At 39.8% G+C, this 26493-nt stretch overlaps 1 long non-coding RNA gene across 2 annotated transcripts in view; it reads left to right on the top strand.

The window, feature by feature from the left end:
• The window catches only part of LOC121913030, a 91502-nt gene extending 65014 nt beyond the window's left edge, over nt 1-26488 (top strand). Inside the window, exon 7 of one of the 2 annotated variants that reach the window (XR_006100197.1) lies at nt 25838-26488. This is a non-coding gene — a long non-coding RNA (uncharacterized LOC121913030). The remainder of the gene's footprint in view (nt 1-25837) is intronic. The other variant, XR_006100198.1, reaches the window with a different exon arrangement.
• The last annotated feature ends 5 nt before the right edge of the window (nt 26489-26493 follow it).

Genomic DNA, 26493 nt, shown 5'->3' with positions numbered 1-26493 from the left:
CTTCTCTTGGGGCCAGCTGTGGGAGATGCATTGTTCATATAATAAGTCCATGGTGAATGCAATCCTGGTAAGAGATTTCTTTTACTCACATACAGTATTGATTAACTCAGTACGGGCAAAATTAGATCCTTCAAGGCATGAAGTAAGTAAAGCTTTTGGTACATTCTGGGGAGAGAGGGCTCAGCAAGCCATGTGTTTCTGGAGCTCAGAAGCGGTTCACACTATTCATTTTCTCCTTGTCCCTCTATCTGTGTTGGCCAGAGGTGGTCTTTGGAATTTTGTGCTGCCCAGTAAAAGGTAGACATCACACAGTCTGAGAATTATTTAAATGGACGAACGTAAGGTCTTTGTTTATGCTCTTGGTACTATGCCCAGTGTTTGGACCCAGGTTTACCTGCACCTTACTTGTCTTATCTTTCCATGTGAATGTGTCCTCATGTGAATTAGCCCAAATCTTCAATTTTAGCTTTTTTTCTTCCAACTTTAAAATGCATGTCTATTCCTTTGGCATCAAACTGTGCATTATTCACAGTGAGGATTTAAAAACTTCTCATCTCAATTCATCACGCTGCTTATGTTAATGAATCATACTGTATGAACAGCTATATAACTAAACGCAGCTCTTCAGAGGAGAAACATCAGGTAAACCCATTTCTCACAACATCTTCCTGACCCAAAGATGCAACATAAACCAATTATTTATGTCATACAGAACAAAAAGTATACATTAATAAATAAAAACTTGAAATGTAATTTCAGAATGCCGAAGATAAAACACCCTCCTGATCCGGTGTTGGGAGGGGTCAAGGCAGTGCCACACATGGCAGGGAGGTTGATGAAGGGCCCGCGGCTCTCTGACAACTTATTTTCGGTGGGTTTATCCGTCAACCATGTTGATTCCATTAGCTGGAACCTGACAGCGAGTGGCTGTGCTCCAAGCTCTATCAGTCTCACATCAGAAGCTGGTGAGAGAAAGAGAGATGGAGAAATAGGGAGAAAGAGACAGAGAGAGGTAAATAACGACCGACCCTTTTACTGTATGAGTCCTCTTCTTTACAACACCCCTCCCCATCTTGATGAACACACACACAGACACACACACACACACACACACTTCTGGTGTATTTACATAGACTTACATTCATTTCCTGGAGACTTACCCTAACCACTGTTTGCCTAACCCTTACCCTTACCTTAACCTTAACCTAACTCTAACCTTAACCACTGACCCAAAAATCAGCATTTTACCAATTGGGGACACAGCTTTTGTCCCTAGTTGCACAAGCTGTCCTCAATCAACTGGTCTTAAGTCTGGTTTGTGTCCCTGAAAGTGGCTTAAGTCATACCGACACACACCCACCCACTCACACACACACACACACTCCAAGTGACTTTCAAATCGCATGATATCACATGGCAAGGGAATCAACAACATGCATAAACAATCATAAGAGTCATAGCCTAATCATCTTGGAGCAAAATTTCACTCATGAATATTATGACAATGACAGTGAGAATGAAGTTGACAAGGGTGATGACAGTGACCATTATGGCAGCATTAAAGACCAGCAGCATTATTCTGGCCCTGCTTGAAGTGGGTCAAAGCCTTAATGCCTTCTTTGTGAATGTGACAAAGTGTAAAGCGACTGCCGCCGCTGCCTTGTTATACCCTTTTCCCACGCATAGCCACATAAATCTCCCCCTCATTTACTGCTCACACGATTGAAATTCAATTCCCCGGAAACTGGTTCTAAAAAGACACTTCAGGTCCGGCAAGTTATCGGTTTAGGCAATACCCATCCCCATTTAGGCTGGGCTGAATTAGATCTGGGGAAAAGGGAATGGGGTCAGACTGCCATATTTCATCTTTAAACCAAAGCTCATATTTTTGTCTGAGCTTCCTCACTGCCCTGCTGTCTTCATGAAGGCTTTTGGCACTTGAATTTACTCCCAAGTCTGAAATTACCTTTCTTCTGTGTCGCCTCCTTTTCCTGCTCTCAGTCCATCAGCCTCGACTTGTTATTACAATTTCCCCTCAAAATGTGCCAGGGATGGATCTATCCGGTGTAATGATGATGGAAGTTACACTAAACAGGCCGGCAGTGTCTGTCACGGGCAGAGGGGCAGCTTTAACTACGAATACGGGGCAAAATGACTGAGAGGGATGAAACATTACTCATTTGGGGGGTAATGAATTTGAACATGATTAAAAGTCCTTTATTCTGTCGAGCTCACACCCAAACAATTCAAGCTTGCAGGAACTGGCTCAAAGTCAGGGTTTGACAGAACAATTTGTATGATGCCTGAGAACTCATTAGCTTGAGAAAGCTAATTAAAGCTTTCTGAATGGTTCCTTGACCTGTGAAATCTGCAGGCCAGGCAACCGTGAGAGAAGACAGAGCAAAGTAGAAATCTTGATTAAAACTCAATAGGAACTCACTAGTGGAATTGATTGTTTAAGCTCATTCCAAATCATATGGGTGAGACATTGTAAGACCTAATTGTAGTTTGAGAAGCAGCTATTGAGAGAAGATGGACAAAAAACACGTTACACCCATGAGCCCTGCCTAATCAATTAGTGAAGATTAGCGTACAGGAAAAGAGCATATCACAGGCAGCTGTCTTGTAAATAAAATCTATTTGATTTTAAATCTTTGCAGATATGGAGGCACTGAGACATGTGATCTGTAAAATGCATCTCCTAGCTGAATTGTAGCACTCAGCCGAGGGTGTCCCTGTGATTAAATATATTTCAAAAGTCACTGGAAGGGTCAGACACTCTCCAAGCTGATGTGTCATGAGAATTTCACTTTATGGAGTTCAGTCCAAGGTAAATCCTTCCAGAGTGAGAGACAGATGATGTTTTATTCAGAGACCCCCTGCTCTGACATTTTAAAACAGAAGGAAGTGTGGATGTATAAAGCAGCACAAATGCAGTGATGGACCTTCCCAGGATGTCCATACTTTCAATTACTGCATGACAATTTGGCTTGAGACACAAGACCACACCCGGCAGGAATAACTTGGAAAGGGGAGTCCCGGCAAAAATCTCCTTGACCTTGGCTAAAGAGGTGGAAGGGAGGGACAAAGCAGTAAAGAAATAAAGAATAAGGAAGTAAAAAAATGATTTTTTTTTTCAAAGGGTGAATCCCACAGGTGTTCCTCCTGTCTGACCTCAACAAAATGAAAGGAAATGTGCTAAACTCATCTCAGTCCCTGCAGGAAATTCAATTCGGAGACAGAGAGCAGAAGGGGGAAACGAGGTTAGTGCCCTCCATGGAATTAGAGGCAGTGTTCCCCTGACTGAAGGCTTTGGAAGACGCAGCCGTTCACACAGGGGATTGTCTGGCAAAAAACGGGATCATGATCTGAGATACTGTGATGCATAAAAGATATAATCGGCTGCTGTGTGGTATCATTTCAATTTACACGAGTTGTCTCAGTTTCAGAACTTTTGTTGTTGGCCAAGTAAAAGTTAAGTTGCTGTTAAAACATGCCTTGTATGCTTTATATTCTGGACTGAATACATAATGCTTTGGTCCAGAGAAATCAATAACTGTTCACACTGTGGAGTAAACTGCAGGGAAACACTTTAGCCCCATTTCAACCCAAAGCTCCAGGGGCTGGTTGCGCAAAAAACCTTAAGTTAAGATTTTCCTTAAAGTCCAAGTTAAGGTTTCCTTCAAATGAAATCGGTTGCACAAAAGTCTTCTCCTTAAGGTTTCCTTAAAATGTGTTAAACTGTTGCACAAAAGACCATAGCAACTAAAATAAGGAAAACCACTTAAGGTACCCCTGACTCTATCTTAACTACAACATGGCCAAGTTTATGGCAATAAATGAACGCATCCCGTGAAGCGTGTTCCGCGACTGGGAGAACCCAATGGATGTGCTTAATGATCAGCGGTTGATTTTACATTATAGATTTGACCAGCAGTCAATTCATGATTTGTCTGACTGTCTAGAGTTGGATCATTCTACTTTCTGCAGCTGAACTCTTCCAGTCGTATTGCAATTAATAATTGCTTTATGGTTTTATGCTACGGGATCTTTCCAGTCAATTAATAGCGAGGTATTTCATGTCCACAAGTCAATGGTGTGCTGCGTCATTCACCAAATTTCAAATGCTCTTACCTGTCTGCTGAACACCATGTTGAAGTTCCCTTCAAAACAAGAAGAGGATGAGATAATCGCAAACTAATGTTGCCGGCTTCCCAAGAGTGTGCGGGGTGATAGACAGGACCCACATTAGGATTCATACACTGGTATATTATGAAGATCAATTTGTTGACAGAAAAAATCAGCATTCAATCAATGTCCAGCTAATTTGCAGTCATGAAAATAAAATAACCAATGTTGTAGCACAATGGCCTGGCAGTACCCATGACGCTCGGATATTGGATGAGAGCATCCTTGCAAAGGAGTTTGAGGAAGGGAGGCATAAAGGCATCCTTCTTGGGTACAGCGGTTATCCATGTCGTTCATGACTAATGACACCATTCAGAAATTCTGCCAACAGATCTCAGGCAAGTGGTCCAAGTATCCGAATTGTAACATAGGCCTACCTTGTTGAGCTGCATGCGTGACCTTAATTTATAATTTATTAAATGTTGTTAATAGATAATAACTGATAGCACTGGTAATTAGTTAGGTTTTAAAATGTATGTGAACTTTAACTGCACTGCAATAAGAAATTTAATTAAATACTTTGTTAGAGTAAAAATAATCTTTATTTTTAAGTATGTTTGGACTGAGATTTTTTGAAAATTGAATTGATAAGAAAAAATAAAGTAGCATAGCTTAAGAATAACTTCTTACTTTGACACTCTTGGTGTCTTTGGAAGGTTCGCTGGGCTGCGAGGCTTGACAGCCGATGTGCTTGCAACGTCACTTTCCTCCCTCATTTCCTCATCTGGCTCACTGGAGAAGGTTTTAGTGGTTAACTATACAGTCATGCAATTAACAGTAATGTCATTAACTAGGCTTAAACTGAAGACTTTTACCTTTCAAAATGACCACCACTCTCCCCTCATCCAGTAATTCCAACCACGGTAGGTGAGTTGCGACCAATGATGTCCGCTACCATCACTCTCCTCATTTGAAAGAGGTTTTGGAGGTGGACCCCCACCTGGAAAATTGCATTTTGTATAGAATAAATTCTGTTAATAAATTATTGTTTTATAGCACATTAGGTTACAGTCTAAACGAGAGGGCTAGTTATGTCATAGAATGTTATATGGGCCTTAAGCCTGCTTCATGCTAACTAACTAACTTTGTGAGGCAATAACAGGTGAGGTGATAACAGGTATCACATGGAAACTGTAGAATTTTACTACTGTAAAATCTCTTTCAATACAGTAAATCCCTTAACGTTTTTCCTTAACTAAGGAAACCTTTTAAGGAATTCTGTGTAACACCCTTAAGTAAGTCCCTCAGCTAAGGAAAAATTAAGCCTTAAGTGTCATACTTAAGGGGAAAATGTAAGGTGTTTTGTGCAACTGGCAGAAGGTACTTTGAACCTAGAGGAACTAATCTTGGGAACTAAACTTGGAACTTTAAGTCCCTGTTGTGGAGTCCTGTTTGCGTTCCACCACATCTGAGGAACCAGGTAGATCATGCAAATTAGACCCGTGAGGAAACACAGCATTCACACATGAGGAAAAAACAACAGATTTGTCTTATTCTTATTTGTATTTACTGCTGCGTTAGTTGGATGTAATGACTGAATGAAAAGTACAAATGTAGAGGAAGAAATGAAACTGAAACTAAGAGTGTCTGTCTCCACAGTAAATCATCTGTTGAGTGTTTTATAGTTATTTATTTGTTCTTTAGAATGTAACCACCATGAAGCAATCAGAATATAACGTTTTATTTCTCTCATTCACTGGCTTTGTTGTCACTACCACCACTCCCTCGCCTCACTCAACCTCCGCTGTGCTGTCTCTCTCTCTAGCTCACCCGTGGTCTCAGCTCGCTTGCACTATGTATCTCTCTTTTTCAAAATGAGTCAGGAAGCCAACAACAAAGCCTAACTTTACTTTAAACATTATCAAACGAAAAAAAAAAACTCCTCCCCTCGTCCTAAACTGGTCTAAATCAATACTTGATCACTTCCTTGTATTAATGAATGAAGCGGTATACAAGTTGAAGCAGTCATGCTGTGTATGTTTGACCAATCAGTGATGGTCATCCTTGCAAACCCTGCCCCCAAAGTTCCTATATTTTTGGAAAGTACTACCCCCCAAACAGTGACTTTCGTGGGAGTAAAACCATATCCCTGGAACTTAATTTAGACCCTATTCCCTTTGGTGGAAACACAGGTGGAGGAACTGAGTTCCTCCAAAGGCTCTTAGACCCTGGGGAAAATGCGGTTGAAACTTGGCTTTTGTCTGTTAAAGTTGTGGACTGTGAAATCCACTGAGTGAAGGATGGAAACAGACCCAGAAAATTTCATAATCTGGAGAGTCAGGGGACCGTGTTGAATATGTTACACTTTTGCACACTCAGCCTTCTTTTATTCGATTTTCACATCTTTTTCATCTTTCATATCATATTTATACTGTTTTTCTTCTGTCTCTTCCCCATTCTCTCTCACAACACACAAACACATACATACACACACTCACACTCTGTGACGAGTTCGACATGATCTTTCATTCAAGCCGGCGGCTGAGCTTAATGTGGTCCTGGGCTCCTGAGTTCCCTTCAAATGAGTTTTTCTATTATGCTTCTCTTCTGTATCCACTGCAGGGCTATTCCCTCAAAGCCATGTGGTCGTGTGTGAATACTAAGCTGCCAAGGGTGAATATCAACATCAGTATGTGTGTGTGTGAGTGTGTGTGTGTGTGTGTGTGAGAGAGAGAGAGAGAGAGAGAGAGAGAGAGAGAGAGAGAGAGAGAGAGAGAGAGAATGACAAGTACTGTAAAAACGTACTATACGTCTTTTACTGTGCTTACTTCTTCTATCTAACAACCATGCATTAGCTCTGTAACACCCCCCTGTAGAAGAAAGATTAATCCCCTGGAGCAGAACTTTGGCACATCTGATAGAGTCCCAAATTAAAACACACTCATTGATCATTTTCCCTCTTTATCTTCTTTCTCTGATTGTGTGTTCTGATCCCCTTCCTGTTTCTCTGCTCATTAGCATCCATGCAACAGCAACTGAGTCCCCAATGCTGCTCACACTGCTCAGCATCCTGGCATTGATCATAGGTCTCCATTCCATTTACAAATACAGAGACTCACAGGCATTATCATATGCACATATCGACTCATATCTCAGGCTGACAAGCTTGCACATACACACCTACATGCATGCCTTATGACCCAGAATATGTTCCCTGCTGGTGTTAAGGAATGCTAATGAATCCAGTTGTCTTTAAAACACAACAGCTCACATGGTGGCATCTACAACTTCCTCAATTAGTGTGAAGTTCCATTGTTTCAGGATCGATGAGTGGATAGTTGAATGAATAACAAACGATAGGGAAACACTGATCTGTATTTGTATTCTTTTCTATTTTGATACTTTTTTATTGTCATCACAGCATTTCGTACATCTTACCCATGTTAGATAATGACAATATTTACAGTACAGGTTTAAATTATACAGTATGTTATAGTAATTTTGAATTCTTAGAACAACATCTTTGATCCTATTTCATATTTAAAAATCTGCCTACATTTGTATTCTTTTCTGTTTCCTTCCTGTGTGACTGAATCTGCAGTGCCAATGGGCACCTCAGCAGATTGTTTAATATATTCTCAAAACAGCAGTAATCTCTATAAGGCATTGAGTGCTAATGCTGGAAAGCTTTCCAGCATGACAGATATTCTGTATGAGGGCAAATCATTTATACACGAGCAAGCTGCTTCACAAATCTAACTCATAGTATTGAAGAGTGCTGAAATGTGTCATTAAAGATAAATTTCAAGTCCATAAGCCTATATTTGGCAAGATTTTCTCTGATCATTATCATCTTATGATCCCCCTTATAGTATTTTATGTTTTATGCAATCACAGACAGTGTGACACAAACAGAATGAGTAAGTAGATAGAGACTGTGTTGATATGTGTCTATCTGCGTGTACACGCATGCACACCACAGAGCATTACAGAAGGGTAAAAAGATATGCCAAGTGTGGAATAATGGCTTGGCATGTGTGAAAATGAACACAGTGATTGGGATTAATGACCTTATGGGAGCCTAAAGTGGGCATAATGAGCTGGAAAAGGCATATTCTAGATAAACCCACTGGAATGGTAATGGAACAAACTGCTGGAGTCAGGGCCCAGTGTTGAGAGATATTGACGCTAGATTTAGACCTGATGGATTTTATTTCTGCGCACCTTAGGGTGATGAATCTCTCTGATACTGCATTAGAGCCAACTTTCTTTATACTCTTGTATAGCTCAACTATTATAAGAATAAGAAATACTTTATTAATCCTGAGGGAAATTTAAGTGTCACAACAGCACCGTCCAGCACACATCACACACACAATAGAATAAAATAAAATAAATAGTTAAATAGTAAAATAGAAAAGGTTGTTCTTATATACTGTGCATAATCTTGTTAAACATTAATCATAAATAGTGTTTGATATGGACTACTAATGGAATTTTCTTCTTACCATGCTCTACACATTTACCTAAAGTGGATGCGCCGTTCTGAAAGATTTTTCTATCCTTTTTTTTGCATTATGTTCATGTATGATATGGACAACATCTGCAAAATGTTCAAATATATTTAATTTGTTTCCCTCTCCTTGCAATTAATACATGATCAATATGTTAATGTGGTAAATCAAAGCACTTGGTTAAAAGTCTCTTGTGGAGTGTTTCACCACTTGTAGTGATATGGAGCAGTGTTGGTTCCTGTTTTATTTCTATCCTGCACATGCATGAGCATGCAGGCCACATGATGCACTTTCCTACTGATGGTAACGTGCTAGTCCAATGATCGACTGTTGGGAGAGTAAAGCGTAGCAATGTGCCAACAAAGGCAAGGAAGAGGAAGACTGCAAACTAATAAACATGGATGTAAATGAATAATATAAACAATTAAAACACTGAAAAAATTCACCTCTTCAAAATTTTTATGTGCAGGAAAATGCATTTAACATGTTTGCCGGGGGTCAAAGGAGTAACACTGAATGTAAATATAACTTTGTTAACAAGAAAACTCCACAGGGTACCTTTAAGGTTAATGAGAGATTTAAATTGAATACTGAAAAAGTTTTATCATGATCTTTTCCTAACCATAGCAAAATGTATTGGTAGCCTAAACCTAAAAACTCGTGGGACACAAGGAACAATCAGTGTCCTGTGCTTTCCTGACCTCTTTCCTTTAAATTCTGTACAAGGATGTCACACTTACAGGATTGTAATTAGTAGAATAAATGTGTTTTTACTGTTGAATTTAGTATGGGCCTGCAACTCCACAGTTATAAATGCACTGTAGTTTTTATACCTGGTACCATGCTTTACAATTCTGTCAAACTTTGCTTGACAAATAAGACTCTAAAAGTTTAATTCTACTCAAAATCATCCTCAGCAGCTGCCCCTTGGCCTCTTTCCACTGTCTTTCCTGAGTTTGGCTCTCTCTTTGAGGTGTCCTCTCCGATTTGTGCTGCCGGCTCTTGGGACAGATGTCTCTGGTTGTCACTCGCTACGGGGCTTCGGTGGGGGTTGAGAGAGCTGGAGGAGAAAGCAGCATGGTGAGTACAGTAAGTGAATGGTGTAAAACTGGCCCTCTGGTGGGATCACCTGTTCCGAATGGAGTGGTAGGGGCCAAAGGAGAAAGGAGAGAGTGGGTTGGGAGAGGAGGAGTGAAACGAAGGGTGAGGAGGATGAAATGAAGCAAAGAGAAGAGTTTTGCAATGAACATGTGTCATGCACAGCTGCTGTCTTGGTGCCTGCTAGCGATGCTTCAGGCTTTAGGCCTCCACTGTGGATACACTGCCGTCCAGAGGGGGTCAGAGGAGGCATGTAGGGAAAGAAGGCAAATGTTCTGTAAGAGTGAGGGTGGTATAGGACAGATTGTAACCATAAGGGCACAATAAGACTATATGGTGATGGAAAAAGAGAATAAGACAGAACATTGTGAACACAAAAAATATCATGTCCTGGACAAAACAGAATTTCTGTGCTCATGCGGTCTTTGTTTCACATTCTGAAATCACATACATTTCCCACCAGTCCCACGAGACTAATAGTCTATGATAACTTTTCCTCTTTGACGTCCATCAGCAGTATGGGTCCACGGGGATGGGCCCAGTGAATTTATGGGGCCAGGTTAGTGAGTAGTAAGGGAGATGACTCTGGGAAAGAGTGGAGGGCTGTTTAGGTAAAGCTTCAGTTGCTCTCCCAAAGGCCCTCTTGATCATCACACTTGCCCCCTGGAGACTATGACTCAGTTCAGTGCTCCTCTGCTCCCGTCACATGCTCATCTTGTCACCGAGAGAGATGTGGGCACTGGGGAACACAGACATGAAAATACTCACACACACACACACGTACTTGCACAGTTCCACTGCTTATATGTGATTTTCCTTGACATCTGTGTATGTTCTCATCACTCTTGTGTTTGTGTCATGTTGGTAAATGGCCTGAGTGTGTGTGTAGACGTGTGCACATGTGAGTAGTTATGTGCTTATGTGCCATATGTCTTACAATGTTGGCTCTCCAGGGCCTGATTCGACTCTGACAGAGAAACGACCATCCTGACCGTGAGGATAAACCAATAGTCCTCATAGATGGATGTCTGCACTGTTGGTGATGAAAGGACTTCATGACCTACATCTAAACCAACAGTGAAATTGGGAGTTGGGGTGTCAATACTGTGTGCAGAGAGTTTTGTCCCTTTCACACAGCTATGATACCTTCTTTACAAATACACTTCCAACCCAAATGGTGTGTTCACAGCAATCCCAAAGCAAATTTTTCGGGCGGTGAGAATACATACAAACACAATGCAAAGACGCAAATAGATGCAAATTTGCTTCTATTTGCACTGGGCGAGGCGAATAACATGAATTACGAGATGTGAATGATGCAAATATGTGAAATTCTCGATGCGAATTAAGCAAATATGTGAAATTTGCAATGCAAATACGCAAGATTTGCATTATTTGCGTATGTGCACATGTTAAAAATATTCAACTTGAGCAAAAAATATCGTATCGTATCGTGTTTATCTGTAAAATCATTAGTGCTAGTGCTAGTTTTAGGTGTAAAAAGTGGTTTTGTGAAATATACAAAAGATTGATAAATCCGCAGCCGTTGAGAAGTGCCGCACCAGTGCCATTATGTACAGCCGTTCACTGTGTTGACCTTTATTAAATCACATATAAAGGTCAACACATTAAATCTACATACATCAGACTGGTCGGATACAACTTGATATTCTTTTCTTTTTTTATGAAGGAGACATTGGGTTACCAGGCTCATCAGCCTCTTTTCCAACTCTCTTTTCAGCAAAAGTAGTGTCTCATGTTTTACCCTTTAAACACATAGCAGTACAGGCGCTGTTGTGTAAGATTAACTACTAAACTATGTGGCCATGTATGAGGTAAGATACATTAGAATTATTTCTGAAATAGTGTTGGTCCAATATAATCATATAAACAGCTTCACAAAATTAATTTCTTTATTTTTTATTTCTATCATTATTATAGTAACTAATGAAAAAATTACTCCATCTGTCTTTGGCTGCAGATTTGTGGTGACTTGACTTTGATTTGTTGGCTCAGCTGTTTCAGAGCTATGGGAGCAGTGATGAGGGAGAGTATTTAATAATCACCACACCCGCTGATCTATATTCAACTTCATCCAGCCCTTTTGCACGTTGTGCTGCTGCACAGACATGAACCAAAATAGCAGATGCCTATGGAGACGCCCACACTGTCCGTGTGCCTAAGACCTACCACGCCACGCTTGTTGCTTGCGCAGTTAAAATAGGGCCCACCATGTTTGTTTTTGCCTTGCTTCTTGTTTTCATTTGCCCTTGGAGAAAAGCCAGAATTCTTCAAGACCCCACCTCACCAAGTGCTTGATCCCAGCATGCAGACAAGTAGGACTGAGCAGTTTGGAAAACGATGGGTACTGTGTGTGCGTGTGTTTGCTGACCCACTTTCACACAGTAAAAGGGAGAGAGAGAGAGAGAGAGAGAGAGAGAGAGGTAGAGCTGTAAAAGTTCTTCCCCCTTCCTTCCTCTGCTCTACCTCCTCTAACTCTGTCTGCCCTGGCATCCTGAGGATGCAGCGGTGGCTATGGCAACGCTGCAGTAGTGAGTAAAGAAGAGGAGGTTTCTTCTTCTCACTCACTCCCTTTTCTCTCTATCTTCAGTTTTTTTTTTTTTCCTTTGTCAGCTCAAGGCTGTGTCACGGGTATGCATCTAGATGTTGTCTTTATAATTACAAAGATCTGTATCTTCTGATTTATTTAGTATGCCTGCATCGGGATTTTTCTCAGCAGTGAGCTTCTCATTTAGCTTAATTTGCATCAAATCACTTTCTACACTATTTCGGTGTGGGTATTGTGAAGGCCATGGGTAAAATCATATAAACTTCTTTCAGCACACACGGTTTGTTTTATTGCATCACACTCTTGACTTTGGTGTGACTGAGGGATGATTGTAATGGCTGCCAGAAAAGGATCCAGAGGACTATTCTGAACACCCTGTTGCTGTTTGGGGATATTGTTGTTGTGCTGTTGACTCTCCTTTCAGCTTACTCCTGATTCCTCGATAACACCTTCTCTGGCCCTGTTCTTCACTTTGCTTCCATCTCTTCGGCACAGTCCCACCTCCCCTGCCCAGCAGTTTGAAGCTGAGGACTCCTGGCAAAGACAGAAGGGCTTTTGGGACCTGCAGCCGTATGAATTTTTCATTCACTTCCCTCTGCCAGTTCTCGCCCCCTCTCTCTTTCTCTCTCTATCTCTCTCTTTCTCTCTCACTACTCCTCTCCCTCTCTCACCAACACGTATTGTCTCTTGCTCAGTCTGCGATAATACACCTGGTACCCGTACAAACAGGGAGAGTGAGCAAAAAAGTGCACACCCACACACACACATTCACACTTGCTCAAACACAACATGTAGCCTGCAGACAGAGTAAACAGCTCCTAGACAACTGTGCTTGGTATTCTACTTTCCAGTGTTTTTTTCTTTTTCTCCGTCCTCTCCTTCTTCTCGGATCCCTGAGGCCAGACTTGTGGAGAGAGGGCAGAGGAATCCTTTCTGCAGGGGAGTGTTAGCAAAGAAACACATGACAGCGGGTGCATATACACACTGGAATTGCACACATTCACACACAAGGCACTACACAGCAGAGGAAAGATGAGCAGTCAGCACCACTAAATCAACAAACACGCAAACCTAACCTAGCCAGTACTCACAAATCTGTTCTCTTTGTAGATCTTTGTTGATGCTTTGTAGTCATTCTGAGGCATTGACAGATATTTAAAGAGAAGAAAACAGCAAAGATCCGGCGATTAAATCCTAGATAAGCTAAGCTACACAAGAAACATAGTCAGATGAAAGAGTGATCAAGAAGTAAAGAATCGAAAGGTTTTCACTTTTCTCATCTACCTTATGTATCATTTCTGCATCTATGCACACACAATGGAGAAACAATGACTGTGCAAGACAACCTGACATGTCCTTTTCATAGGCCAGAAAATAGAGCTGTCAAGTGGCAGTGGCACAGCCCAACCATTGAACCTGGACAGATTTCTTGAGCAAAATTGCCTATCAGAAAGTAGTTGAACCCTGAGGCCATGACATTTTAGATCTCAGCTCCCGAGACATTTAAGATCTCAGTAGGTGACATGCTACCTTGGCCTGCTGTCTGTGCTTGGATGTATATGACTTGGCAGGTCCTAGAGCTTCGGGTAATGTCAGACATGCAGGGATGTTGTGTTATGTTATTGTGGAACCAGTCTGTGTGGAGGCTGCTTCCATGGTGGCTGTGGAGCTCTGCCTGACAGGAGCTCCTTTTTGCATGGATTTTGGGAGAAAGTGGAAATGGTTGCCTCCACACGTTCTTTACACTTTCTGAACAGTTAGAAGATTCCCTTGATCAATTATTGATCAAAGCCATTACAAAGCTTTGTGAAAAGTGTGTAGTGTGATTTGCGGTGTCCATGTGTGTTTCTGTTTGTTTGGCAGAGAAAGAAAAAATGGTAGAAATTGAGGGGCATACAGATAGGAAGAGAAAAAATATGAAGAAACTAAGGTAAGAATAAAGTGAAGAAACAAGGGCACAAGCTCGTATAGCTTCACAGACAAAATTAGATATTGCATTATTTATTAATTTTATTTCGCAATATTTTCAGCTGTGAGAGATTGCATGAGTTCTCATTTGGAGAAATGTAACATCTCTAACTTTTCCATACTTCAATTTTTCACTGCCACGTTCACAGCTAACTGAAAATATTAAACAATAAAAAAATAGACTTTCCTCTGCTGTGATTTTGGGCAGCAAATTCAACTTCTGCAAAAACAGATTAATGTCTTCTTAAATTGGAATATAGAGCAAGAACTGAATTGATGATGCCAAGGTGTGACACTTTTTGGCGTTGGTCCATTGATATAGAATTAGTGACCGACTCCATGGCCTTATAGAATTTTTGCTCACGATATATTACATATAAATGAGTTTTATTTGAATGTAAGGCTGAATCAGAACATGTTCCTATATCTTAGTAAATCACTGCGAGTACTGTCATACTGTCATACTGTCATAGGATTTGTTCTATTATTAACTGACTATGGAGCAGCTCCAGGACTTGTAAATCATATACTGCAATCTTGTCTCTCTGCTGCTCAGTTTAAGGAGAGACTTGCTCAAGTTCAAAATTTAAAAATGAACAGCTCAATCTTATGGAATGCATATACAAATCTCCAAGCACTGATCCATAGTGTGATTATAACTCTGGCAAAAGGTTCAAGTCGAACTGAAATTATCCTATATATATGTATGTATACCCACCCACAGTGTACTTTTTCCTCAACACAATACATTGTTCTCCAGCAGAATTAACTATGTGGGTGTGAACTGATTTCTTTTTTTCCCTTTTTCTTTCATTTTTTTTAAACTTTTAATATGGAAATGGAGACACGATACATTATATAATTACCCTCAATGTGTAAATGAAAGTGTCATGTAATTTATATTCCTTGAACATGCTAATTATTGGTGCAAACCTTCATGTGAGAAAATATTATGGCAAGATTTGTCTTGATAATGAGAGCGGGACTCCAACAGTAGGTAATATGTAGGTGCAGATAATACATTATAAACTCACCTCAGAATAAAAGTGAGATAATGAACATGTTTACCTTGTATTATATGATTACAAATAGCAGTCGTAAAGAGAGAAAAATTGCAATTATGATGCTAAGTGGCTGAAGGTGACAAAATTCAAAATTGCAGAAAATATGACTTTTTTTTCTGACAAATGCTTCTCCCTTTTTTTGTATTTATTTATAGTGCAATACAGTTGACCATTATGAAGACAAGCAACATATGACAGAGCATAAGACAAAAGGGAAAACTAGACTCAAATAAACCAAAACAAAATAAGAGAAAAAAGGCAAAACAGCAGCAACAATAACAACAAGAATGACAAAAGAGCAAACAAACAAATAAACAAACAAACAAAAAAGGCATAATGTTTGGCTTAGATTTTCTCATTGTAGCACATGTGTTTAGGTAGGTGTGTGTGTGTGTTTGTGTGGGTGGGTTTTCTGTGTGAAAGCTCTAGAGGGGAGAGAGAGCATGAGGGGGAGACAGTATTTACCAGTGGAAGAAAGAAAAAAAAAAAAAAAAAAAAAATAGCTACAATGCTCTTGGAGGGCATCTCTGATTGGGTTCCAAGCACAAAGAAGCGCCAGGGTGCATCTGGGACAGGCCGGGTCAGGACAGCTGGGTAAGGGGAGAATTTTATGTATTTATTTCTGTTTTCCCTTCCTTTTAATTTTTCTTTGTTCACTTGTTTGATTCTGATGATTCTTATCAGATTCATATCCATAATAATAATAATAATAATAACAAATAATAATAATAATAATAATGATTTAAAACATAAACAAAAAAAGAACCACAAAAAAGGCAACATCACCATCATCTTTGTCATCTTATTATCATGTCTAATAGAATAGAATAAAAATAAAAAATAAAAAATAATAATCATCTGTATAAAAATCAATATCCTTGTACTATTGGAAATAATCAGTGTAATACAATATAAGCATAGTAAGTAATAGTAATCATCATCATCATCATCATCAAAATCATCATCACCCATCTCGACCTACCAATAATGATCTATATAATAATACTAATCGGTCTCATAATTATTGTCTTGTAAATTGTGCAATATTACTAATAGGATCCTGTTTAATAATAATAATCATCCTATACTAATCCTCTTACCACCAGTCTGTTTTTATAGGATTCATAACAATAATAATGATGATGATAATATCACTACAACAACAATAGCAAGAGAGTGCAAGGTTCATCCAGCAGTGGAGGTCATCATTTATTGTTTTGAGTAGTGGAGTGAAATTGTGTCCGAACATCTCAGACAACCTTGGGGAAACATTAATACCTAAATATGTGATGTGACCCGTGCACATTGGGATAAGTGGTGTATGGGCTTCCACATCCCAGCTGTTACTATGTAATGGAAGGATGGAAGAATTGTTCCAGTTAATGGAGTAGTCAAGAGATATCGGAGTTCTTGTAGTGATTAATGAAGGTTTTGTAGGAACAGTAACATATCATCCACATATAACCTGATGTATGATGTATGTCCTGATGAATGGCTGCTGCTTAAGGTTCGATGAAAATGCGGAATAGAGGGGGAGAGAGTGGGCATCCTTGCTTAGTCCCCCTGTGCAATGTGAAGCTTTCTGAGGTTTGTCCATTGATGATGACAATGGTTTAAGGAGCAGTGTACAAAATCTTCACCCGGTTAATAAATGATTCCCCAAAGCTGAATCTTTGTGTGTCAACCTTTGATAAAGCCAGTTTGATCTCGGTGGATAATGCTGGGGAGTGACTTTTTCTATTCTGTGAACTAGTGCCTTAGTGATGATTTTTATATCCACATTGATGAGAGAAATAAGATGGTAACTTGATGGCAAGGTTGGGTCTTTGTTAGGCTTTGGGAGGAGTGAAATTGCAGCTGTGTTCATGCTTGTTGGAAATCTTGAATTTTGTTTTATTTCAATTATCAATTTGTTGAAGAGCGGAGCTAGAATGGACCAGAAGTGTTTATAGAACTCAGCAGGGCAGTCATTGGGTCCTGGTGCTTTGTTATTTGGCATAAGATTGAGGCCAGTGAGAATTCCATCTTGTGATACTTGTGAATCAAGTATGTTGGTTTGTTCTTTATTAAGCTGTGGGAAATGAGCTGGTGTCCTTTTGACTTTTTCTGATGAATAGAGATTGGCGTAAAAACTATGAAAATTTTATTTATCTCTTTGGGTGAGTTTGTGGGCTTCTCTGCTGAGTCCTTAATGGTTGAGATTGTTGCTTTTTTCTTTATTTTGTTTAATTTGATTTACCAAGTATTTATAAGATTTATGGTTATGGAAATTTTCTTGTTGAAGCTATGTATCAGGAATTGAGTTTTGTTATTTATGATTTTATTTAGCTGGCATTGACGTTTTCTGAAATCATTCTGGGTTTCCTCTGTTGGGTTATTTGCATTAATATTCTCGAATTGTTTGATTTTTTTGGTCCGGTTCAGCATCTTGTTCCTTTTTCTTCCTTTTTTTTATAAACAGAGAATTAAATTATTTTACCTCTTAGTACTGCCTTTCCTGTTTCCCATAGAATAGTTGGTGATGGCTTTGGGGAGTCATTTATTTCTAGGAAGGATGCCCACCCTTTTTAAAGTAACTGTCAAACTCAGAGTCTTTGAGATGTGTTAAAGCACCTTCTGGTGACGGGTTTATGTAGATTGGTTCTATTCCATGTAAATGTTGCATGGGCATGGTTGCTAATAATGATGGGGTGTATCTTTGAGTCTGAAATATTAGATGTAATTGAACTGATGGTGAGGAAGAAGTCAATGCGTGAATATGAGTGGTGAACTGGTGAGAAAATGTGTATTCTCTAGCAGTTGGGTGTTGCAATTGTTAACTGTTGCCAAGACCAAAATTCCTCATGAACTGTTTTATTGTTTCTGTGGATTGCCAGTTAAGTTTATTGCTTGAAATATTAGTTCTGTCTAGTGATGGGTCAATAACTGTGTTGATGTCTCCTCCTATTATTACTGGGCAATTGAAAGTGTTTGAGATGGAGAGAAAAAAATTATGAAAAAAGCATGGGTCATCAGTGTTTGGGCCATAAACATTACAGATTGTTACTAAGCTATTGATTGACATGTTTATGATGATAAAACGTCCTTCAGGATCTGTAATAATGGTATTATGGACAAGTTAGACTTTTTTGTTCGTTAAAATACATACAGCTCCTTGTTTTGTGTGGTAATGAGCAGAAAATAAGTGATCGAACTGTGATGACGATAATGGCCAAGTGATTCAATATGTTTTTGGGTTTTTTTGCCTGAGAATCAATTCCACAGACATTCCATGGTTGTTTGCATCTCTGTAGGATTTCTCTTGGATACTAGTCATTGAGTCCATAGTCTGCTCCTTTTAGCTGCCTGTCTTGTCTTGCACTAGTTCTTATTGTTCGTAGCACTTGAACTTTGCAATGATTGGCAATGGTTGGTTATTGGTGTTCTTTGATCCCACACGCTGTAGGTGGTGCAATGTGATGTTGTTGGTGGTTTCTGCAGGTAGTTTGAGCTGTTTGGTCATGAAATCCTTGACTGTTTTTTCAGGATTGTCTGTGGGTTTTTGGAAATGCTGGTGAGAACTAAGTTGTCTCTTGTGCTGCATGCTTGTAAGTCCAGAATACTTTCTTTCATGGTTTAGTTTTCAGTGATAACAGAAGTGAGCTGGGTGGTGATGGTGTTGACAGAGTATTGTAGTGATTAGTTTTCTTTGGTGAGTGTCTCTATTTGGTCCTGAATTCCAGGCTCTGGAAAGGTGCTTGAAATTCCCTGTGTAGTACTTTGATGAGTGTGATTCTGGTGTCCAGTCTGGTAAGTTTATTTTTGATGGAGATGAGTATATTGCTTACCTCTGTGCAGCATGGTGGCTTCAGAGATGTGGATGGTGTTGTACTTGGGTTGGAGAGTGAATCCGCCATCTTTTGGGGTTTGGTGTGGATTTGGGTTTCCCCTTTTCTGTGTTGTCTGTTTTATCTTTGTTCATGGTGCGGCAGAGTCTGTTGAAACACTCATCTATGTATTCTTGTAGAGGGTCCAGGTTGCTAGATATTATAGTCTGGTTTTTGGGTGAAAAAAGTAAAGAAAAGGAAAAAAGAAAATAAAATTGTATGTTAGAGGAGATTTGATTGTTTGGATCAGCAGTCTAGCAGTGGTGGCCGCCATCTTGGGTCTCATACCGTCTCATATGAGGTGCATTCACAACAGCATCTCATTGCAGAAAATATTACTTACCTTGCTCGTAAATTATTCCAATCACCATCCCCTGTCTAGACATGAAGGATGGACTACAACTGCAGGTCTCAAACTGGTGAGACTGCAGCTATGTAATTGGATGATGAAGGCCTAGCTTTCAGTGCTTTGCATCGATGATATTATATCCTTGTTTCTGCTGTTGTTCTATAAACATGAAAACTCTATACAGTATCATCTCTATTATACTACACTAGTTTGTGGCTAGGGTATGCTGTAAATCATAATCATCTTACAAACATCATAGAGTTGTTTGTAAGCTTGAACAAGAAGTAAACCTTTCTGTTTGTTCATATGACAGATTATCAGTTTATCAAAATGGTTGTATTTGTAGTACAGTGGTGGCTTGCTAGGAATAGCTCTTGTTTACAGGTTTGATGATGCATAGCTTGACCTACCATGATCAACAGCTCAGCTAGCTCCACTTGAATTTTCTTGGAACCTGCTGGGACAAAATTAGATTCCAAGAATTATATCCTGAACTAAGCATAGAAACATCTTAGCAACCCCCTGGCAGGGTTTTCAAAGAGCTCCATGGTGCTTTAGGGTCTGATGAGGGAAATGTCCTAAAAGCAAAACAATCTGTTCGCTGCACATAATGAAATCAAAGCAGTCGGGCATTAGTAGCACCAAGTGATTATTAGCTCCTAGCCTGTTCGATCATGATTGGCAGGTGTAAACCCAGACACCAGTTATGTCCAACAACTATCATCAAACGGACACCCCACATGCCCAACAAAAGTGATTAGAGTCTTAGACGTTATGAAGAGTGTGAGGGACTCCTAATGACAATTGGCAGTATACATGAATAGAATAAAAGAAAACAATTAACCCAGCAAAGATGACATTACTAAATAACAATAAAGTGCCAATATAGTTTCTTTCATTACTGTGCATCATTCATTCTATTACCATCATATCATCTTGATATCCACCTACACAACAATTGTTAAACCCATTAATTAATTTGGAGATTTGCTAAAAATATTTCTAACAATTCAAGTAACAAATCCTCCCATACACCTGAAACTTCTGCAGGTGTGTCCACTTCTCAGAAGAACTTCTGTTCTTCTGAGTATAACTGCAGTTTTAATCGATGAAGTAAAAAATAAAAGCCTTGCCAGTGCATTAGTCAGGGATTGGGGTTGTTTGATTCAATTCACATCTGTCTGTTGATGTGTGTTTTGGACTCTGACTCAAGCTGAGTACTAATGGCCAATTCAAGCCAATTACAGCAGTAATTGCAGAGCTCTTGGCATTTGGCCTTATGAGGAGAGAAACCTGTTCTGATTGGCCTGGCCAGGTACTGAACAGAGAGGGACAGAAATAGACCCATTTGGCAGGTATCCATTTGTGTTTTAGAGACTCACAAGTCAGATTTGAACTGTCCCTATAGTGAACCATGGGAACAATTGTGATTTGCAATAAAAAAGAAGTTAAAATTACAAATGTTGGCCAGCTCGTGAACTTTTGCTATAGGCATGTTTAAATCCTTCTTACAGTGCCATGTCTTCCACAATGACTCCTCTCACTGTCAGGGCTGTGATGCTCCCAGAAAAGCAGCTCCTCTGTTTTCTGCCCACATACTAGAGGACCTGGCCAGACACACACTGCCCGAGAGACAAGCTGCCATTTCCACAAACTTGAGCACTGAGTTGCACGCAAACACATTCACATAGAACAATCTGCATGCACACATACATTCTTAGACTGATCTGATATGAGAGGGATCTCCCCAGCAATTTAAAATTGGCTCTTTCCTGGTTTATTAAGCTGATATTTTTTCTTTGTGCATAAGAGATGAAGATTGAGATAATAGTTTATATAAAATAATATATTTGTGATCTTAGAAGTTGGAACAAGACGTGCATTTAATCTCTTACTAGCTCTGACCCAGTAAGATTGCCGTCGTGACTTTTTCATTAAAATGACACAGACACCTATTAAGACATTAAACCAACACGTTTAATTGCCATGACATTTACATAACGAGATGCAGGTCTGAAAAGGGCTATATACACGTATATGCATGGTTTAGACACACATTAATACAGGCGTAGGAGTGTATAGGTCCTTGAGTCAAATATGCTTCTCTTATGTGTTGTCCGTAAGTAATGCAGATGGTGGTCCATTTAAATTGTTGAACTATTAACTTAACGTTTGTGTTTCTCCCTGTGTTGATGAATAAATCACACACACTAAGGGTTTAGAGAGCACTGACACCTTTTCTGGATATTTTGGGGAGGAATGTCTGATGACTGAATGAAAACTTGACTGGAAAAAAATATATTTACTTCACTACCAAATAGAGGCAATAGATGTTCCTCTGCATTCTCAATGGATAAGGCTGGCAATACTCTATATTTTTGTTATCCCAGTAATTCCAAACCAACAATTCATTAGTCTATCTCTCAATATTTTCCGACTCTCCCACACTGTCTGTGGCTCACTGCCCCAAGTTCCCATCTTCATCACAATGAAAAAAATGTTTTTGCAACGGTGTGGCTCATGTGTGATGTGATGTGATTTTACTATTGTTTGGAAAACAGTAAAGGTCTATGACACAGAGGAATAAACTATAAATGGCTGCAGCCACACAGATAGTACTTGTTAGTGCTGTAGGATCAATTCATTGTTGATTTTATTGACAATAAGGAAAATAGAGAATATCACCAGACTTTTCCCTTAAAGGGCAGGGCTGCTTTTTCCCCTCTAAAACAACCTTGAATTCCTTGAAGCACTGACTCAACTAGATGCTGGAAACTTTCCACAGGGATCTTGGCCCATGCTGACTTGATAGCGTCAAGCAGTTCCTGGAAATATTTCGGGGGCACATTAATGCATCTGATGGAACATTATCCTGCTGGAAGCATCCACTTGAAAAAGGGTGGACCACAGTGATAAATGAGTGAACTTGGTCAGCAACAATCTGTGAGTATACTGTAGGGTTCAAATGGTGCTGAGTAGGTGCTTCGTGATGGGATTTGTTAGTGACAAGGTAACATTTTTCTAATTTTTCCAGTTATTGACATGACCATTGCAGGGTTTTCAGACTGTCCTCTGCACATCACTGTTGCACTAAGCAAGTTTACATTTGTGGCCTGTCCGCTAGCCTGAACATTCTCCTCTGACCTCTTTTGCCTGTGATGCATTTTCATCCCCAAAATTGCTGCAGCTGTAAGGATGCTGGGGTTTTATTTGTTTGTTTTTTTGTTTTGTCATGTTTGTGCTGCTATCCTCTGTAAACTCCATAATGTGTAAATACCCCAGTGTGATGGCTGTTTGTCAGATGCTGGAACCAGCGCATCTGTAATGATCATCATACCATCTTCAAAGCGACTTAAATCTCAGGTCTCGCCCATTCCAACATTTGGCTGAACAGCAACGGAGCCCCTCAACTCTGTCTGCCTGCCTTATGTCTTATTTACACATCACTCAGTCTGGGGAGGCAAACTGTTTGCATGAAAGAGGAGGTATGAAGTGAGTTAGTATATTTTGAGAAAGATAGAGATGAAGAGACAGGGAAACAGAGGGAGAGATAGTCTGCAAACTGATGTGACAACAGAAATGCCAGACATTTCAACTGGAGTCACTGATAATTGGATTCCACTCTCAATAGAGTTACTGTATTTATTTTAAAGCAGAACAAGACAACCAAAGTTACTCAGCTGTGTACCTCATTATGTGGCAGTCAGCTATGATCTTAATCTTCACAGATACACTTCAATGAATCATGAAAAACGTGCGTTTCTTGACAGCAGAGGTTTGTTTCACTTTGTCTTTTTTAGATCAGCATACAAGTTAACAAACAATCTTCATAGAACATGTATTTGCAGGCTTTTCAAAGCCATTGCTTGATGTAAAGCCTTATGATACATTCTAATATGATTTTCCTGAGGTAGTCCTCCCTCCTCCTGAACGTCCTCTGTAGCCTTTAGTTAACCATCTGCTAGGAAGGGAGCAGAAGATGAGTTAATGAATGCATAGTTATATAATCCAGACCTGTGGTGGAGGGAAAGACAGAGAGTGCGAGATCCACATCTTCTGACACTCCACAATGTACAAGAGAGAGAGGTAAAGGGATTCTTTGTGCCACCAGTGCCCCCAAGTGGCCTGAGGAAGCATTTTTCTCCTGTCTTCACCTTTTCAAACATGACATGACAACAACTGCTTTGCCTTTTCTCTTTCTATAAAGAAAAACTCAAGAGACATAGGAGCTGATGTATTGCACGTGACAGGCAGATATACGGATGGTATTGCTTTTTCGATGACCACTGTTAAATGGGCTGCATGCTGACACAGTAAACCGCACAGCAAGGACGACTATTACAAATCAGTCCCCTGCCCTCCCTCTTTTCCTCCTCCTGCCAAAATGCCATACCTGGCCCTTGCTCTGGCTAGCCATCATACCCCGTATGAATCAAAGACACTGGAGCAGAAGCAGAGAGAGACAAGGACTTATGAGCACTTGGCTCTGCCTCCCCATTTTCTCCTCCCTCTCTTTCTCTCTCTCTCTCTCTCTCTGTCCCTCTCTCTCTCTCTTTCGCTCTCTCTCTCTGTCTCTTCTGCAGTCAGTACATTTTTCTCTCTCCTCCTCTGCATCTATCTGTCTAGCTGGCTTGGATGATAAATCCTCAGGCAAGGTTTAAAGCACTGGTGGAGCACAACTGCCCAGGTTACACCATGTTCAAATCATATGAAATGGGTAAACATATATGAGGATACATGCATGCTCACCCCACCTCTCCCCTTCCATCCACCCACAACCACATTTCTCTCTCTCTGTCTGTTTTGATTTGGTTGAATTTATTTACTCTATTAGCATAACTGTTGCTTAAAAACAATACTGCTGACACAGTAAAAAAAAAAAAAAAAAAAGCCATCAACAACAGCTCATAAAGAAAATTCACATCATATTATTGGGTATATTTTTTTTTTTCATATACTTAATCCTTATTCCCAATTCCCTATTTGTAGTTATAAATACTGACTTAAATTCCACCTTAAAGAATAAGGTTCAATGTTTTGGGAACTACACTCATTTGCTTTATTGCCAAAAGTTAGATGATACCACTCACATATGTATATGTAAATATGTAGTTGGAGCCAGACGCTGGTTAGCTTAGCTTGGCGTAAAGACTGGAAACAGGGGCAAACAGCTAGCTTGGCTCTGTCCAAAGTTAACAAAATCCACCTACCTACAGTACATGTCTGTTCCTTGGCTGGGCACTTCCTGGCACATCCATCAGTTGCCCTGCAACTGGTCCCAGCCAAGAAATAATGTGGCACACAATTCCTTTTGTCTCGCTTACTGTTGGAACATTTATTAATTAGTTAATGAATATTCCAGCAGTAAGTGAGACAGTCTGCGGGAGTTCTTCTCATTGTTTTCAAGATGCACCTTCCTCTGACGCTCCTGTCACATATTCAGGTGTGCAGAGATTTTCTTCAAAAACACAATGCCTTTAACGGCGAATTGTAGTTTTTTCACTTTGGTTTTTGTATGGATTCAACAAACAAGATATAACATGTTTATTTGTGTGCTTTAAAGGTGCTTTGTTACCTAGGTTAGCTGCTTCCTCCTCTTTCCAGTCTTTATGCAAAGTTAAAGCTGGCTGCTGGCAGTTGCTACATATTTAATCATATAGACACAAAAGTGGTATTGATCTTCTCATCTAACTCCCAGCAAGAAAGCGAATAAGCATATTTCCCAAAATGTCAACCTACTCTGTTAAGTAGCTTCAAGGTTAGTTAAAACAGTTTCCCCACTCTTAGACACTATTACATTATCTATAGTATGTGTCCATTGAAGTCATAAGATATTGAATAAAAAAATTAAAACCTAAATGCCTTGATGGCAAATGGAGAATTTTAGATGTGTTTTGCATCTTTACATACCCAATTTTCTGCCCTTTTATAAGGCCTTTTGAATCTTTGAAAACCTTGGACTAGAACTGAATATAAAGCAATGCAATGCTTGTCCAAACAACATGGATTTGTAATGATGGACTTGTCAGAAAAGAGCTTAAGTATTTAGTTGCGGAACTGCTTACACTGTGCATGAAGAGATAATAGAGATACAAGTCAAATAGCTAGATTTAGGAGTCTATTTTACACCTTCAGTACAGTAAAATACTCTATTCCCTTTTTTGTTAGGAATTCCCCCTGGGGACCCAGCTGTGAAAGCTAGTATAAACTGTCCCAAATACTTATAATATTGTAACACAATTCTAAAGTATTTCTCTGTTTCTCTGCCTTTGTGCCTACAGATAACCCATCTAATAAACAGGGACTAGGACAAGCAGAGAAGCAATGCGGTTCAGAGTCTGGTCTGCTTCACTGGACCTGAACACAGCCATTTCATCTGTTGAGCCAGCAGGCCAAATCAAGTGGTCTTTATTAAAGTCTCTTTGATGGATTCACCCCTGGCCTCCCCCGCTGTGATCTATCGCCTGTCCAGGCCTTGGAGGTCGTAATAAACTTGTTTAGCAATGGGGTCACTGCATGCAAGCAGTGCATGTGCGTGTGTGTGTACGTGTGTGTGTGTTTCTGCTTGTACAGTATGTTATGTGGCTCAGTTCCAAACCAGCGCATACAGGCGTTGTATATCCATAGCTGCTGGCACTGGATCCACTTGTGATGATATTTGTAGTTGCCCCGCAGATTCCAGTGTGATTGCATCATATATTTATACGCATACAGTACAGTGCATTTAAGATATGATCAGGCATAGTAGCAGCGCTGTTATTCCTTTCAGTAGTTTTACTGTCGTGAGCAGCTCCTGCGTATTTCCTAATAGAGTAGTAAATCAAAGGCAGTTGAGCCTGGCTAAGTCCTTCGCAGATTCAGTGAAGCCATACAGACAAAAGCTATTTATTTGTAAAAAGGAATATCTTGTTTTGTTTGATATTTATTTCTCCATAAT

Source organism: Thunnus maccoyii, chromosome 15 (genome assembly GCF_910596095.1).
Source record: "Thunnus maccoyii chromosome 15, fThuMac1.1, whole genome shotgun sequence".
Classification (NCBI taxonomy): Eukaryota; Metazoa; Chordata; class Actinopteri; order Scombriformes; family Scombridae; genus Thunnus; species Thunnus maccoyii.
This window is presented reverse-complemented; position numbering and strand designations above follow the sequence as displayed.